At 31.9% G+C, this 19,163-nt stretch overlaps 1 long non-coding RNA gene across 2 annotated transcripts in view; it reads right to left on the reverse strand.

Moving 5' to 3' along the window:
• Positions 1 to 1,339: 1,339 nt before the first annotated feature.
• LOC104858599 overlaps positions 1,340 to 19,163 on the reverse strand; it is a 116,984-nt gene continuing 99,160 nt past the window's right edge. For both annotated transcript variants that reach the window (XR_779179.1, XR_779177.1), the window contains one exon: positions 1,340 to 1,690. This is a non-coding gene — a long non-coding RNA (uncharacterized LOC104858599). The remainder of the gene's footprint in view (positions 1,691 to 19,163) is intronic.

The following is a 19,163-nucleotide window of genomic DNA, read 5'->3' on the forward strand; positions in this document are numbered from 1 at the left end:
AAATCTCATACTTTACCCTCAGTTTCTATTACTCCATATGTAATGCAGACTATCAGTTAAAAATTCAAGCTATGCTAAACAGAAAAATAAACAATCAAAAGGATTGGAGAAAGTGTCAGAACTACATAAACCTATGACATAAAATTTGGAATAGTCAGGCAAGAAACTCAAAGCACTTTTTGATAGGTGGAGAAGAGCTACAATAGAATAAGTAGGCAACAGGCAAAAACAATACAAGGCATAGGGGCTATGAATCTGAACAACTATTATAGTGTCTGCACCACTGTGAAGTGGTATTGTATTATTTAAAACTGGCCTAGAATAGTTGTAAATGAATATTGTAAACTTTCGGGAACACATGAAAATGTAAAAATATTGGCAGTGTTTAGAGAAGTTTTGTGGATTTAGACTTATACATAAAAAATTGTAATACACACACACACGCACACACACACACATATGACTTAAATCAGTATTGGATAAATGTGAGCTATAATAAATATCATGATTATTGTTGTCCCTACATTTCTGGGTATATTCAAGATTCCACCAAACTATCAAAATGTATATATTAATTTATAATATCAGAGAAAAGCAAGATAAAATAGAGTTATAATTCATAATATTTGGTGCTTTTTGATTTAGCATGTCTGTCTAAATTAAAATAACATGTATAATTATTATATAAAGCTGGTATAAATTTCATAAAGAAGAGTAAAAGATTGGAAATACATTTTTTAATTTGATTAAAATTTAAAATTCATTATTAAATGCTTTTATTCTACTGTATGATTCTAAGATTAACTTGTGAGGTAAAAGTGAGTATTTCTGTTGTACAGAAGAGATAATTCTCTGAAACTTTCTTTCCTGAAGATTACACAAATCAAAATTTGAATATTTGTCCTTAATGTTTTATACACTCACTATCTTCTTCCAACTCCTAGTGGTTTTCTTAGGTATCATGAGTTTAAAACTTTGAATTTTCTACATTCTATTTTCTTACAATAAAATTTTCTTTATTAAACAAATGCATGAATTAATAGTATTGTACATATAATAAATATATAAATTGTAATGAAATTATAAATGAACCTTAAATGATTATTTTTTAATATTTAAGGTGTAAATTGCACCACTACTAATTTATATAATTTTTGTATGTACCCATTTATCTAAAAAATATGTTAAACTTTATAATTTTGTAATTTGTCTCTTTTCTGTGGCCCTTTCTTTACAAGCTGACAGAATTCCACAAAGTGAACATATGGTAATGTCGGCATTTAACACTATCCACAAAACATGGAGCTTTAGCTTGCTATATAAAGGTAATACAACGCAAAAGATCCTAATATTTAAAAAAAATGGTTGTCTTTTTTGCTAAGTGCTAAGTAAAACCTCCAGAAAGGATGCATTCCTGTTTCTTGTGGTCTTCGTCTCCAGACAGCACCTTGTATACAGGACACGTACCGGCAGCAGCTTCTTCTGCTGTTCAGCGATCCCTTCGGGGCAGCCCTCACAAGGAACTTTCACCTTCTTTGGAGTCCTTATCAATTTTGTCTCCTTTAGTCTTCTCCCTGCCTTATAAGTCCTTCTGGATGCTGTCTGCTATTTTCTCTGTCACTCTTTCACTTGTTTCGTGCTCCGTGGTGTTCAGTTTATTGTATTTTCCAGAGGATTGCAACTTGCTTTTCTAGTGAAAAATTAAAACATGTTTGTATTGTATGAACACTTACTCTATCCAAGGCTTTGTGCTTAAATTTATTCGAAAACTTGAATAATGTATAGTTTCTTTCATTACTATGAAATACAAAACATAAGGACAAGAGCAAATCCTCTTCTTTTTTCAACTCCAGGGAGTTGGTTAGCAACAGCGAAGCCTAACTTCTTAAAGCGTTCATTTGTACAGTGATTATAGAGCAATATCTTATACAAAGTTTCTTTGTACCTCAACATTTACCTAACAGTAAATAAATATACTTTACAGATAATTATAAAAATTATTGTACAGTTTGGTTTAGATGGGGCTGATCATCCATGGAAGACGATTCTTATGTAGAATATAATTTTTAAATAGTCTGCTTCTTATGTGCTGTCTGTTTACTCCTGAGGCATGGTTTCAAGGTGAGACAAGAACTCAAGAAATTTATTTTTTCTAAAAATGTCAAGTTGTATTTCTATGTGGGTCAAGGTAGCCTCTGTACACGATGTTGTGAGTGGAAGAGAGAATTTCTTTCTCATTAAGGAGCAGAATTACATGGCCTCTGCAAATTGATGTTTGTACACGAGTGAGGTTTGCCTATGTGTTTGTACGTGGTGGTTTGCTCCATTGGTTACCCTTCATATGGAGAGAACCAAGGCAACATAATCCTTCTACAGAGGTTTGACTATTTGATAGTCATATACTTGGGTTACCAGTGTGATTATGATGTGTAAACCACTTTAATTTTCTTTTCCTGTATAATCTCTATTAACTACAGGAGAGAGAGGGAAATTCAGAAAAGATAAAGACTGATGTTTAGAAAAGAGCATGTTCTGCCACACAACACAAAACTTTGATTGCTGAATGTTAAGAACACATTTCATTTTACTTCATAGTCTCCTGTCTACTCATTATTCCAAGGCAGAACCAGGTGCCATGATGATAACTTTGATTTCTGAACACAAATCAAATTTCATTCTGTCCATCCAAATTGGCTTCTCACATTCTTACTTGCTCTCCACTCCTACTTCCTCGTTTTGGAAGTTACAGGGATTCAAGAATTATCTTTGGGCTTGAGGATTAACTTCATAAAAAGGGGGGCATGTGACTTTCATTAAAATACTAAAAGTAAAAATTCTTGTATTACCTACTTCACCCTGAATGATGTATAACAATTTCCACACATTTATTTAACCAAACTATCTCTCAGTGAAACCAATGAAAGAAAAAGGAGATCATTTTATTCACTTGTCTCTTCCCTTATCTCAACATATTTAAATGAAAATGAAATGCAAACAAAATTATCTATCTTCTGAATTGCATTTAATAATGAGTGTCAATATGTTAAAAAGCTTACATGAATCTCCTTCTTTCAAGAATCATTAGTTTTAGTTTTTAAATCTGGTGGAAATCATTAAATAAAATGCTACAAAACTTTGAAATATACTGCATCATCTGTGTAAAACATCTATTTTAAGATGAGACAACTGTTGAGATTTTTGCAATAGAAATGGACAGAGACACTCAATGAAAGAATCCTTTCATTATACATCAGTGTCCATTTTATATTGCTTTATATTTCCTAAATCTGGGTGATGATTTTAGTGCCAATGAGATAAAGAGCTACACTTAATAATAAATCAAGAACCTCTAACATGCTTTTACACTTTTATCAACTGTGTAACTTCTTTACCAAAAGAGTTTTCCTTTTCCATATTGTTCTGTTTCATTTAGGACAGAGCTAAATTTTATCACTGCACTGAAGCCTTGAGCATGTTAAGAATCACTCCAAGACAAGCATTTTTATCATTTCAGAATGACTTATTCGAATCATTTGTACATATAGGTGCAAACTGTTAAAAATAATTTTTATTGGATTATAATATTTGTGTGTAATTCTTAGTAGAATTTTAAAAATTAACATTTTTAAATATTTCAAGTATAGAGATCACTGTTTCAGACATTGATATACCTTCTTTTTTTCTCACCAACATTTTTTTTCAATGTGCAACACATACACACAAAATGTCATGTACTTTATTAATAACTCTTACATGTGTTGCACATTTGGTAACTTCAAAAAAGTATGTGTATTTAGCACGGGGCACATTTCACTTCAGGTCTATTTCAAATACTTAGCAGTCATCTGTCGGTAGTATGGTACAGCCTAGCAGCAAGGTATTCAGTGGTACAGCACACCATTAAAACTTTATCAATTCTAAAATATTTGGCCAAAGAGGCTGAGATCCTGAGTGGGAAGTGGCTGTGGAGAAACTAATAAATTGAGCAGTATTTTTAGAAGGTTATCTTTTAGAAATCCTTCATGTAGAAATCTCTTAGAAGTAAAACTGGAAATAGAATTCAAAATTTACCTAGAATGAGGGCCTAATAAAGTCCCAGGGGTTGCAGTTGGAGGTACCAAAAGAATGAAGTGAAGGTTTAAACTATAAATAATCCAATCCTGTAAAAGCCTCATTTCGCATCAGATTCTTAATTAATATATGATATTTCTTCCATGCTTCCTAGATACATGATAAAATTTGGGGGATAGAAAAGTAGATTAACAAGAACAGACTGATCTTTTGTAAATGGACAAATAAAATACAATTCAGGAAGAAAAGCCTATATCAAATAATGCAATAAATGCACATGCACTGGCAGAAAATGAATCAAGACTCAAACTTTGCACCTTTCAGAAAAGACAACTAATAATGGGTTAAATATTTAAATGAAAAATAAAAAAGTATAGAATTCCTTGAAAATAATACTGGAGAAAAATCTGGTTGATCCCGTATTTGTCCACAAATTTTGAGAAGTGCAACATCAGAAGTACAGTGAATGAAGAAAAAAATCAGCCTAGACTTCACCAAAATTAAAATTCTAGTCTATGAGGGACACTGTTGAGAAAATGAAACATAAGCCTCAGCCTAGGAGAAAAGATAGCTAAAGACATATATGAGAAAGACCTGTTATTCAAATGCACAAAGAATTCTTAAAGTTCAGCAAAACAGTGACTCAGAAGAGAATGGGCAAAAGATCTGAATGGATAATTCACAAAAGAAAATGGAATATAAATGGAACATAAGCATGTGAAAGATACACAATATCAGATGTCCTGAGTGAATTGCCAAATAAATCAACAACATACGCCTAACAATAAGATACTCTGAAACCCTGACAGCACCAAAGCTGTTGAGGATGTGGAATAACAAAAACTCTAATAAATTTATGTTAAAAATGAAGAATGACAGAACCATTTTGCAATATGCTTTAGTGGTTTTGAACAACACCAAACATCTTCTTACCATAAGATACAACAACTGTACCCCTTGGTGTATACCCAAATGAGAGTAAAGGTATGTTCACCTTAAGAACTGCATTCAATGTTTACAGCAGCTTTCTTTCATAATAGTTAAAACTTGGAAGCAATCAAGATGTGCCTAAACAAGAGAATGGATAAGCAGACTTGTGGTATATCCATAAAATGGAATATTATTCAGTAATAGTAAAGGGCTCTCAGGCAATGAAAAGATATGTTGAAACCTTAAATGACTAACAAAGGCTGCACTCTTTATAATTCTTATAATAATACATCCTGGAAAAAGTAAAAAAAGTAAAGTTAAACAAAAGTTTAACAAAACTTTTGTTGCCAGGGATTATGTGAAGGCAGAACAGGAAGAATAAGTGAAGTACAGGAATAGCAGAGTTAGTGAAACTATTGTGTGTGCTATTGTAATGAAATATGCACCATACTACATTTTTCAAAACCCATGGGATATGCAACCAAAAAAATGAACCTTAATGCCAACTGTAGAAGCTAGTTAAATATTTTGTCAGTAATGAATTCTAACAACTATACAGTACTAATGTAAGAGATTAATAATAGAAAAAAATTGAGGCTGGGGGGAAAGATGTTTAAGAACTCTCTTTGCATATTCTCTTTTCTCTTTGTTTTATCCATCTTCTCTGCTCAGTAAATACTCTATCCCCAAGCCATGTTCCCCACCTCTGCTCAAGGTTTTTTCTGAGCTTGAAATTTCTATAAAGAATAAAACCTGATAATTTTACTACGAATAAATGAGAATTATGTAAATAATTCCTATGGTTAGTGAAAATTTTACAAATCATCAATTTAACATTTTATTTTAAAGTACATATGAATAGCAATGTCTCTTTGGCTTTCTAAATCTAACTGCCAATGTAACTAATTAAATCCTCTATCCCTTGGGATGTTCTCTAGTTAATTACTTTACCTTCTCTATTAAATTGTCATTTTCTCTTTAACCACTATTACATTTGTTAATATCAATGAACATGCACAGATGTCCTCTATTATTTTAAAAATAAAATTAACATGAAATCAGAATGGTAAATCCATGTTTTATTTGCTGAACCAGGTCCTTACTACCCCCATTCGAGTGCTTTCATGCATGTTGTTTCATCATTTTTCATCCAAATTTTCTATCTAAGGGCCAATATACGAAATATATTTCACACTGTGACATAGAATAGAGGACCATGAGCCTGTGCATACAGACAAGTGAAACACAAGTCTGTCACAAAGATATGTAATACCATTTTGATGCTTTGTATTCTATTGTGTCATGATCTAGTAGCTCTTAATCCCTTTATTTTGAAAAAAATTCTTTCTTGCAAGTAAGTGGCTCCATCTCACATTCTCGTTTATTTACTATTATAAATATTAAAGTTAGAAATTGATGAATTAGGTCAAGTTTATCCTGGTCATTTCTCAAGTAGCCAGTCACAAGAATTATTTTACTGTTTCTCAGGATCCATCTTCGTCAATTTTTGCCAGTTCCCACTGTACACTTTTGACTATTAACTTGGTACGTTGTTGCTGGTTTGGTGGGATGGATTCATCACCTGACTTTCAATTCTTTCCATTTCTGTCAATATTTCAGGGAGCACCTAGATCAATATTTAGTGACATGTTAGTCTAAAATATTGTTGATATTTAATACGATTGTATCTCTGATATCATTTTAGATATCAAATAAATTAGAATTTCCCTAAAATACTTCAAATGTATTCTGAAAGCTACCATGTAATTTATACTGTGTTGATTCTGAAATGCTCAGCCTGCTCTTGACAAGCTCAAAATTTGAGAAAAATATAAAGGCTATTGAACCAACTTTAAACTTCAAATGATCTATTGTCATGACTTCGGTTTTTAGATTTACGTTTTTAACAACAGCCATATTTTTTTCTATATGAATTCATCAGAGTTCATTGCTCCTTTTAAAATTACTGAGAACTTTTTTATTAAAATGTGTCTTTATTTTGAATGTAATTTGACATAACTTACACTTAAGCTGAGTTCTCCCCTTATATCTGTACTTCTATATTCTAATTTTGCAACATCAGTTAAACTAATGATCATTTGGCTTCAAACTTTTTCATGCAAATTTAGGGAATATCATTAAGTTATCAAGTGTTTCAATTACATACATTAAAAAATTCTAAAAATCAGAATTCTATTATTCATTAAATGGATAGTAAAATTTAAATTTGTATAGCTAAGCAACACTTCTATAAGATAAAAAATGTATTCTGTGTATTTTAAAATACCTGTGAACTTTTATGCACTATAATGGCTTATTTTTGAAATGATGAGGAACTTCCTTAAAGAGTTAACCTTTAAAATACTTATCTACATTCTGTTTGAAGGTTTTTTTTTTTTTATTATAGCTAAGAGATCAGGTAAGGGAGCTTACAGTAAATGGCATTGCTTTATAAGACAACATAGCTGCCTGGAAATGTCAATTCAGAAAGAAAAATTGACCTTACAAATATTTAAAAAATAATGTCTTCTAAAAAAACAAAATCCCTTTAAACCTCAGGCTTTTGTAATCTCAAACACAGGAAGGATAAGCACATTTATCTTAATATTCAATGGGGAAGTAATTTTGTAAATCTGTAATTACATAAGCAATATACAATTACTATAAAATATTATCTAAGATCAAAATTACCTAAATAAAATATAACCCTTGTCCACTCATCTATGCTCTAACATGAGCTGCATTTTCACTACACCAGATGTGTCAGAAAACACCTAATGCAGATGACCTTCTGCATGGAAGTGGAGGACGGGGACCAAATTAATTTCATAAAGAGAGCAATAAGAAATCAAGGCAGCCAGAAAACTTCTAAGAGCTAAAGGATTGAAAACAGGCAGACATTTATTTAAGGGATAAAGCATACAAATGGGGAAATGGTGAAAGTCAGTGTTCTCTTAAAGAACTGGTCAGAAAAACAAAAGTTTCAGGCTCCAGGTTTTCCTTAAAGAATAACAACATCCCTGAGCCCTGAGAAGAAAGCTCCAGAGGAAGAAAGGATCTACTAGGAAGAGTGAGAAGTAGCATTTACTTTTTGTTTGTTGCTTGCTAATCTCTGATATAATCACTGAGAAAGTTATTTTTGTCAACAATAGAAGCTCTTATTTAGAAATCTTACAATGAAAACTTGTAGAGAGTGAATATTCAATTCAGTACTGTCTGACATCAAAGGTCATTTTCTGATCTAATCTATAAGGTAAATTATCGTACCTCAGTTAAAAATCTCCAAACTTGTAGACTCAGATACCTGTCATTGAAAATTTTGTCTTAATAATAGCATACTTTTTCTAATAATACAGAACATCACCTAACTCAAAATCACATAGAACTTAAAAATGTATATTTTTGTCACACAAAAAGAACAACCTCATAATTAAAATGACATTTGTTATTTCGTTATCCATATAGTCTAGATCACATGTCAACAAACTATAGACTGAGGGCTATATCTTACCTGTGGAGTGTCTGTTTTTGTAAATAAAGTTTTTTTTTGTTTTGTTTTGTTTTTTTTTTTTGAGACAGGGTCTCACTATGTAGTTGAGACTGATCTGGAACTCACTATGTAGCCCAGGCTGGTCTCGAACTCACAGTGATCCTCCTGCCTCAGCCTCCCGAGTGCTGGGATTACAGGTGTGTGTCACCACACCCTGCTTAAATAAAGTTTTACTGAAGCAAACTTCACTTATTTGTTCATGCATTGTGCATAGCTGCTTTTCTACAAAAATTTCAATTTTACCATCCATTTAATGAATAATATAATTCCGATTTTTAGAATTTTTTTAATGTATGTAATGAAGGCAGTGTTGAGTAGTTCTGAAAGAGCCAGTAAAGCCCACAGAGTCTAAAGTGTTTACCATGGAGCACATTTCAGAAAAACTGGATCATGCTGCGCAAGCAACAAGCAGCCCACAAACATCCTCAGTTTATTGCAGTGGACTACATCTCGCTAGCTTCACATGTCTATTATCGTTTGGTAGAAGTTATACTCCAGACAGCTGGACAAAAATCACAAGATGAAGGAGCTTATGTCGGTCAGCTTTACTGTTAATAGGACAAATTACACAACCAGCATTTCTTAAAAGAGAAGTTTAATTAAAGTGGCTCAGTTTCAAAGGATTAAATCCATACTTAGCTGGTTCCAAGGGAGAACAATCATGGTTGAAGGGTATGGCTGTGCTCCTCAGTTGCAAAGAGATGGGATAGGGGTGCGGGGTGGAGAGGGGTCGCAGAGCAGGGGCAGGAACAGTGGCAGAAAGAAGGGGACCCGCAATCAGGTATAGAGTCAAAGGTCACGCTTCTGTGACTCACCCGAGCCCAACCAGGAGTGTGCTCTAGTCATCCACTAGGTGGCTATGAAGCCCATCATGTTGGTGACCCTGCTTGATTCTCACGGGGGCCAGATTTCACTCTGTGCGACCCAAGACCATTTTGAATGATAAAGCGGTCAAAAAGATGTGCTTTGCATAATGAGTCTTCCTATAGTGCACTTGTATTAGCGACTCATTCCCCAGATGCTCAGAACTAGGCTCAAAGCTTTCCTAACTACGAAGAGAATTGGAAATGTTAGGGATTTCATGATATTCTGTGAGTAGTAAATGTCTCTGTAAAAGTTTTATATTTATATATATATAAATATAAAATATATTTATATATAAATATATATATATATATAAATGCATGAGGCTTCATTTTTTGCTACTCTAATTGATATAAGCATGCTATATCTTTTTGAAAAAATAGTTTTCAAGCTTTCGTACTAGACTTTAACCCTTAACTGAAAGTTCCTTTTCACATTTTATGTATTAAGATATATTTGATACATAATATTATGTATGTTTACACATTTACAATTTAATTAATTTTGGAGTGGTAGAGTGCTGCCACACGTGCTCAAAGTCCTGAGATTTATGGCCAGCACTGAGAGAAAAATCAGCCAATCAATCCACAGTTAGAGATGGATATTTTTTCCATAATCTTAATTTATTATATTTATAGAAAATTTAAATTTCTTCTCTAGTAAGGTTGCATTCCATAATACTGAAATAGGTTATTGTTACCTTTGTTGATTCTTCCTTTTGTCTTTATGATTTTATTTTTTTTAATCTATTCACTTTTATTTAGTTACAAAGTCTTTTTTCATCCTGGCCTTACTTTCTCATGTTTAATAGAAGTTTTACACCATGTATTTGTTTTTAGGAATGTTTAATTTAAGTTGAAAGATATGCACTGTTTCAGGTTGCTAACATCATCAATAAATAAAGCCAACTCATTGTAATTTTCTGTGAGTTCTAAAAGTAACTAAAGTTCAGATCTTTCTGATTGACTGTAATTTTCAAATATTATTTGTCTTATTTTTGGTTACATGCTGTATTAAAATTTTTATTTATTGATAACAAATTTGTATGTATTAATAGCATTAATAAGAAATTTTCAAAATATATAAAACCAATAATTCATAGAATATATTAATCACCAAACATAACAATCTATTAATTATTTAATTTTATATTATTTAATTTACATATGATTTATTATATTAATTACTCTTTGGTGTTATAAATTAGAATTATTTATGGATGTTTTTGTGAAAGTTTTAAAGTTAATTTGTACTTTATTAATAAATTCAATAAATTATTTTCAGTTATTCAACATAGCAGTTTTTCTTTTTTATACATGCAACATGTATATTTTTACAATTCATGATTCTGAATATTAAAAAGAATATCAAGTTTTAGAAAGTCGTACATTGTCTTTTGAAGATTAATATTATAAAGGAATGTCTGAAATTTTGTTCAATGAAAAGGAGCAAAGTCGTTTCAGTTTAACATCCTGACACCCCCCAATATCTATGTGCTGTCTAGTTAACTCAGAAAGTATTTTATATCTTGTAACCGTTTTCAGCCTTGGCTAGCAGTTCACACTGCTTAGACTCTCACATTTCTTTTCTGTTCCAGCACAGCCTTTTGTTCTATGATCCTTTGACACAATTGGACAACTAAGCAACTGGTCATCATACACAGTCACCTTCGTTTTAGCTACTCTCACAAATCAGCTTTTATATTTAGCTACATTTATAGCTACAGTTAACGACAGTTTGGCATTGACTCCTTTATATCTCAGACTAATATGAGTTCTGCAATTAGATATATACAGATGCATACATAATCTAATAAAGGTATATCCTTATGTGATTATTAGATGTTTCAAATTAGGACTTAATATTTTTTTCCTGGAGCTATGTTTTTATCATCTTTCTTTCCTACCATAATGTGATTAGTATTTATGTATGTAATATACCAAATTTCCAATTTTGAAAATTTTAACTTATCACATATATATATATAATAGATATTATATGTATATTATATATTAATTTCACAGATGGACTTGATTTGTAGTTCAGGCTGGGCTTGAACTCACTATGTAGCCTTTTGCTTCAGCTTCCTGAGTGATGGGATTGTAAGTGTGTGCCACCACATCTGGCTTTGAAAATATATTTTTATCAATATACTCGTGTTCAACTTTATAGCAAGATTTGTTGACACTTACAAACATTTTTCAAACATGAATTTTCTTTTTTTTTTAATACAAATTCCATTTTGGTGACATTTCTTTTATGAAGTTTTCCTTGACTGCTTCGCATAAGAGTCATTGGATATTTCTATTAAAACATTTGTTATGCTACGTTGTAAATGCTCTTTTGTAAACATTTCCTTAACTTTTTCCTGCGAAAACATTGTCAGTTAATTATAATATTACATTTTTAGGTTTCAAGGAGAGAATACATTTGACATCTAGATAGTCCACAGGTTTTAAAGAAATGAATAATTTTTAATTTTATATGAAAGAAAGCATATGTGTCCCATTAATTTTTGTAGAAGTATGATAAAGGTAGAATTTTTAAAAAATCATAAAAGGACAATGATATTGCTGAGTGAATCTCTTCTAATTTACAAATTTACACAACTGAACTATTGTTAATCTTGGATTTATAATATTGTTTTGTTAATTTGTATATTATCATTTGCATGATTTTATCATACGTTTCAATAGTATCTTATACAAATATATTAGTAACTACACTGCTAATGAAATATACTAATGCCAAAAAATTGAAAATTGTTGGTTAAATATTTACTGTTTGTTAAAAAATACTTCTCTACTGTTTTCCTGAACACACACCAATGATTTCTAGTGCTAGGAAAGATCGCTACAGATTTTCCGTGGGGAGCCAGATGGCCTTTCACCATGACCTTTGCCCAATGCTATTAGCATCCAAGGGAGCTGAGTAGCTGTGGCTCATTACCCACAACCAGATGTTTCTACATCTCCATCACTGTTGCTAAGTGGCAGTTAATGTCTGGCACACAGGGTATTTGCTTGAACCTATGATCCATGAAATTTTGCCTCTTAAAATATAAAAACTACCCACTAGCAGAAACTGTTCTTTATGTTTGTATAAAACAGTCATTCTTCATTTTAAAAATACTGCTCTAATCTTCGAGACACTTAATTTAATATTTTTCTATCTTTCTCAGCTGAGAAAGTTAAGGACAAGAAATAATGAAATTATGTCTTTAAATTATTGGAAATTGTATCCGATTATTTCTTAATTATCTTATATAAATTATCACTCTGTAATAACCCCACAAACTGCACATGTCTAATTACTCCCATCAGGTTCTAGAAAGCCTAATACAAAGGATTAGATTTCAGGTGCTAGAAAGCTCTAAGTCTCGACTGATTTAATATTTTTCTGTGACATGTGGCTAAAGAAAGCCAAACTTTTAGAGTCTGATCTACTGTAGGTGAACAAATGTAACTGAAACAATAGACTTAAACTGTAAGAGAGACATTATTCTAGTTTTACCAGGATCTAGAAGGCAAATTTACTTTCTAGCAAATTTGGCAACGGACAAAATATTGGGTTAGCTGTGAATTATTAATCATTGCTTCTTATTTGTGAAATCTACTCAGGGTTATAAGTTATTTACCATGCTAGAAGCAGTAGAAGGAAGTCTGAGTATATCTTATACTAAAAAATTATAGATTCCTGCAAATTCGTTATTAGTTAGATATACCATTAAAAGTCTTTTAATAGAAACACTGAATTATTTAATGGGCTATAGGCCATCGATTTGTCAAAATTCATTTATTCATCCAATTAAGTTCTCATTATATGTCAGGCAGTATATGACAACAACATGTATGAGGGGTCTTTTATGAAGAAATAAACAACCATGTGTCCACAGAAGGATCTCTCCTTTGCTTTTATCCTTGTTCTCTAAAGTATGGAGCTATATATACTCTTCAAACTTTAAGTTATTTTAATTTCATGTGATTATCTGTTAAATACCTTATCTCTAACTGAATGATGTGAATCTATGATTTCTTTTCATTTTGAAATTGTTTATGATAATGATTTTAAGTTTAGTTTTCACATACCTATACAGATAAAAGTAAAGCCTACTGGTAAGGCTGTCAGTGTCCCCCATTAAGTGCATTTAATAAAAGTTCCTTTTCCTTTGGGAAGAGATTGCTTCAATGTAGTACAATTGGTTTGATGAGCATGAGTGACTGAGGTGCATTTTTATGTGTTGAAATATTGGGAGACTTTGTGCAAAATATAACTTTGCAATGATATGTAGAGAAACTGCCCTTAACTAACATAATTTGTACCATGATTGAGTCCATTTAGAAATGTTTGAATATAGCCCTTTGTTTTGTTTCATCTTAGGAATGACATTCTTCTTTGGATTTATAGTAAAGTCAATATAAAAAACTTTTAAAAATATGACTCTTCATACATCATTTATTTTCTCTCCTATAATAAAATCATAATCTTTCTAAAAAAAAAGGGAACCCTTTATTGAAAGGCAGATCTTAAAGAATGAGGCAAAAACAAGGTTCTGGAGTTCCCTTGAAAACAAGTAAAAGATAATGATTCTATTCAGGGACTCAGTGCGTTAGGATAAATTTAGTATACTCTAATTAGAATTGTATAAAACATCTATTTATGAAAAACTAAACAATAGATATTTTGTATCTAGCACATGAAAATTGTATTGTCAGTTCATGGTAGAAAAGCATTAAAAAACTATCATGCAGAATTCCTGTGGTCTTCAATGACTGTTCTATTTGTGAATCAAAAATTCAAATTTCAGTAGTTCAAGAGTAAGGATGGACACATTTCAGGGCATAGGATGGAAAACACAGAAGAGCAGCAAGGAATGATTTTAAAAATCATATAGCTATTCCTTTAACTACTTATTAACATTTTGACTTATATACCTAATACATATCTAAAATTAAACATATACTTGTAAATAAACATAATCCAAATTATACGAAACTCAAAATATAATAAAGATAACATTGAATAATCAAACATCACTTCTTATATCTAATTTGTTTAATTTTATTCAAAAGTATAACATCACATTTTTCTTGTTTATTTTGTCACTGGCTGGCAAAAACCTTTTCACAGACTGTAACTGTCCTTAACTTTGTATATCACAAAGTTAATGTAACATTAATATTTATTTTTGAAGGGATAGAAACTAAGATTGGATACATAATGTGTTAAAACCAATACCATATCCAATAAGCAATAAAACAAAAATGGAATTCTCATCTTTAATACTTATTCTAGCATTTTGTTATAAACCACAGCTAATCAATTCTAATATCAGACAATCTATGACTCACTGAATGTTTTCTTGCTGGTGTGCTCTTATTGTGCTTATGTTTAATGTCCTTTTTACTCTATTAAATTCCTTGTCTATGTGTGCTCTTTTTCTTTTAACTCTTCCCTATTTTTTCCTATTCTCTCTCCAACCAGAGACATTTAGATACTTAGCAACTAGTAGAGTTTCTTTCAGGTAATAAAGAAGCAATAGCTGACTAGTCTAATATAAATCTTCAATGCTTGTAAGACTAGTGTAAACAATATTTGTATATGAAGAAAATTCTGAAAAAAACATACTGCTAATAGGAAAGAATCAAAATAATGACATTTTTTTCATGAGAGCCACGTGAAAAGTCAATAGTGATCAGTTTCAAAGCAGGCAAACCTGTAATACATGAATCCAAGATTCATCATTTTGCTATTTCCTCAGTTATTAATCTGAGGTATTAAAAAGACTCTTCAGAATACCCGTTATGAAATCACACCCAACAGCTGATACTGTAGTATTCACTTTGTGTTTAGATAAAAGGAAAATTGTCATTGGCAAACATCAATAAACTCTGATGCTGAGTGGTTATTTCACGGTGAGGGACATTTTATAATGGAAGGAAAATAATCCTCAACGGAGATGTGAACGTGCTGTAGATAAAAGGGATTCTTTTTCCTTTTGACTCTTTCTCCTCAGCAATAGCTCACAAGGATATCTACTTTCTATTGACTCTAGTCACTCACAAGCCTTCCCTTCTTTGCAACTGATACTGGAGGTAGAACTCTTACTCCTTCCTTCCCACTTTGCTGGGTTTATCGCTTTTGTATGAGTAGAAGCCATTAGGATTCAATATGTCTATTTATTCAATGACCTAGTTTTAATATTGGGGGATCAATATATAAAAGGCAAGGTAATGAAGATCATATATCATTGGAACGTTCACTATCCCATGCTCATCCTGCATTTCTGTGTATAAGTATAAATATTCTGACACAGATATTCATACTTTGCTACCCATCCTTGCTTTGGTATGGGAATTTTATAAGTAAGATGATCCTTTGAATAGTTTTAAAGAAATAAGACATTTATACATTCAAAACTGTCTTGGTCCATTTAAAAAAGCTCACAAAGAGATTGTAACATCATGACTTATAGACAGTATAATAAAGAATATGCATTGAGTAATTAATTTTACTCATATACAGCAGTACTTCAGTTTACAAATATTTCTGTCCACAAACAGTTGAGTTCCTAAAGAAAAGCATTCAGCAAAAATATTGTTTCAGTTCACAAGCTCTGCATCGTGTGACAAACATCACCATGGCTATCTTCCCCATAGACATATAGATACGGCTATGTTTTGCAAAATCAGAAAACAAATTAAGTTCATGAACCAAGATACCATTGTAATATGAGAGAATTGGACAGTGTTGTAACCAGTTCAAAAAAAGTCACAACAACACAAATGTACATGAAGTAAAATAATATTGTGATGAATTGCAATGGGGTCAAAACTCGTCCTTGCTTAGTAGAAAGAGAATTAGTACACACAGGGTAGAATTTACAGATCTCTCATGAACAAAATTGCTTAAATAACTGCAGTAGAGAATAAGGATTTGTTCACATGAAGTGCATCAGGTGACACATAAAGACTCAAAGACTCGACTGAAGCACGGTCAAGGTTTTTATAGTTTCAGGAAGGATATTTGTTTTGGAGGCTTTGATTTAAACAGAATATTTGGCATTAGCCAACATCTGCAGTGGAATGATGGTCCTATTGTTGGGCCCTTTGGTCAGAGTCATGGGTACCAGATTGAACATCATCATTACAGTGCTTTCTGGAAAGTACTTTTGCTAACTAGAGAAAAGTAACATTTAATAAAAATTCAAAAGTTGAGGGAGATGGCAAAAAAGGAAGAAAATATAATGGTAGAAAGCAAAGGGAAACAAAGGTGGGTTTTGCAGGACTATTTTAGACCTTTTACAAATCCTATAAAAAAATTTGCTCAAATAAGGTTGATATCATTACCTCCTTTTAGAATAAGTATGCTCATGATATCTTGATACAAGCTCACCTCAGAGGTAGATATTGTGTTATGCTGCCTCTGAAGAGAAATGTTCACAGCGTTAAGGGGGCAGTGAGGGCACATATGCGAATGCAACTATTTGGAAAGCCGAGATGTGGGTCACAAGTTTGATGCAAGACTGGGCAATTTAGTGAAATCTTGTTCAAAATAAAATAAAATAAAGAAAACCTGAAAAGACTGGAGGTATGGGTTAGTGATCGAGGGCTTGTCTACCAAGGGGGAAGGCCCTGGATTCACACTCGAATAATAATAATAATAATAATAATAATAATAATAATAATAATAATAATAACGAAATGAATGGAATTTTTTCTGCCGTGGTAGCCAATCCTCACTCCAATAAGAATCATTACAACTAGGACAATTTGACCACTTGAAAAAATAATATATATCTCCGACTTTGTAGTAAATTTCTTGCCGCAGACCCCCCCCCCTTCTTAAATAGTGAACAATCTGTTCTCTTGATGCAGCTATAAAGAGTTTGGATGTCCCTGCTGCATTGCCGAGTGTGACTAGAGACAGTCGCTTTCACTTGCAGGCTTCTTCCCAGCAAAATGCAGGCCAGTCAGAGTGCCTGGATGTTTCATCTTCACTCCCCAGGGACGGCAAACATTTTAAAGATGGAAGGTGCAAACTGGAATGCACAAACCACGGACTTACTACAAAGTGGCAACATAATTAAACTCGATTATCCAATCCTCAACTGCTGGGGCTATTTGGCTCCTGTGCCACCAGAGAGCGTGGCATGTCCTCTGCCGCACACCTGCCACAGTTGGTCATCAATGAAATATATTCACTTCTGCCTTTGTGTTAAAGAATGCTTACGCGTGTATGAATTTTATGAATAAACAGCCTTAGTTAATTTTGCCTCAGACTTACTCTTACTTAGAGTGTAAGGAGAATTTGTGTTTCCTGACTAATAGGGAAATATTTCGAGAAGAGTATTGTATCTCTTTACTTGGGTTCTTCATGGAATGGTTATTTTCTATTCCATTCATTGTAAAAGACAAATGAACACTTATTTTTTGGCCTGACATTTTGATGGATACCCTATAACCCCCATAGTATGGAAAGCTGAGGCAGAAGGATCATAACTTGAAAGCCAACCTTGGCAATTTAGAAATTTAGGAAGACCCGATCTCAAAAATAAAAAGATGCTACTGATAGTTAAATAAGAAGACCTTGGATTTAATCCCCTGTAGCAAAAAGAATACAAAGTTCAATATAATATCGTCTGAAGATATTTATTAGAATAAATTTTCTGTGTGGTTTCTTCTACAGTGAAGTGACTGCTTTCTGAGGAAGGTCAATGATTATACTGTAAGTCTACACTGTGGACAAGGTCAGCAAGTTAGCATCAACTCAGGACTGATTTGTCCAGTATGGTAAACATATAATTGTTATACTGAAGAAGGGAATTTTCTTGGCTTAACTGGATATTTTAAGATCTATCATTAGAATTTGGACTTCCATGATATGGACTTCACTGAAAAAAATTTCTAATCCCTTATTCTACATTTGAAGCGACATTTGAGAGAGAGAGACATTTGAAATTATTTTTATTTCTAACTCCTCTTTGTCATATTTTACGAGAAATAAAAACGTGTTACAAAAACTGTAATATAAATGTTTTAGAAGTCAGAAGAATGAATAATTATTTGGACAAAAACTTTAAAACTATTATCCAAAGTCATGGCTGAACACATAATTCATATTCAATTCACTATAAGATGTTAAATTTCACTTTAGAACTTTTATTATTTTTTTTTTGTAATTTTCAATGGTAAGCAGTAGTTCCTAAATCAATTGCTTAAAATTTAAAGTAAAAATTCCATTGTTTCCTTTTATGGAAATTTCTGTATGAAATATTGATTTATTATCTCAGACTGTCAGAATTCTTCTATGGCAGAAATGTGTGAGTGTTTTATGCAGAAGCAATGTGTAAATTTCAGAAAAGATTGAGAACATTGAAATTGTTTCTTAAAGATTCAGTGGCCCATAAAGAGTCTAATTTAATCCTTTAATAATTATAAATGTTTTACTTTTTATGTTTGTATGTGAATGACAGGGGTTAAAATCAGAAATATCATGTGATAGTGATATAATAACTTAGAAGCTAAATTCAGATCATTTTAAATAGGCAAACCTGAAATAATTATCTTTCTATTTAATTCTTAAATATTGATGTTGGCATTAGCAGAGGTCACTTCAATTTTAATAGAAGAAAACAGTAAATTACTCTATGAAATAGAACTTTGAGGTATATATAGGTATATATATATATCTATATAAGTATATATATATATTTTTGGTACTGAGGAGATATATATATATATACCTA

Source organism: Fukomys damarensis, unplaced genomic scaffold (genome assembly GCF_012274545.1).
Source record: "Fukomys damarensis isolate Sample0158 unplaced genomic scaffold, DMR_v1.0_HiC HiC_scaffold_38, whole genome shotgun sequence".
Lineage (NCBI taxonomy): Eukaryota > Metazoa > Chordata > Mammalia > Rodentia > Bathyergidae > Fukomys > Fukomys damarensis.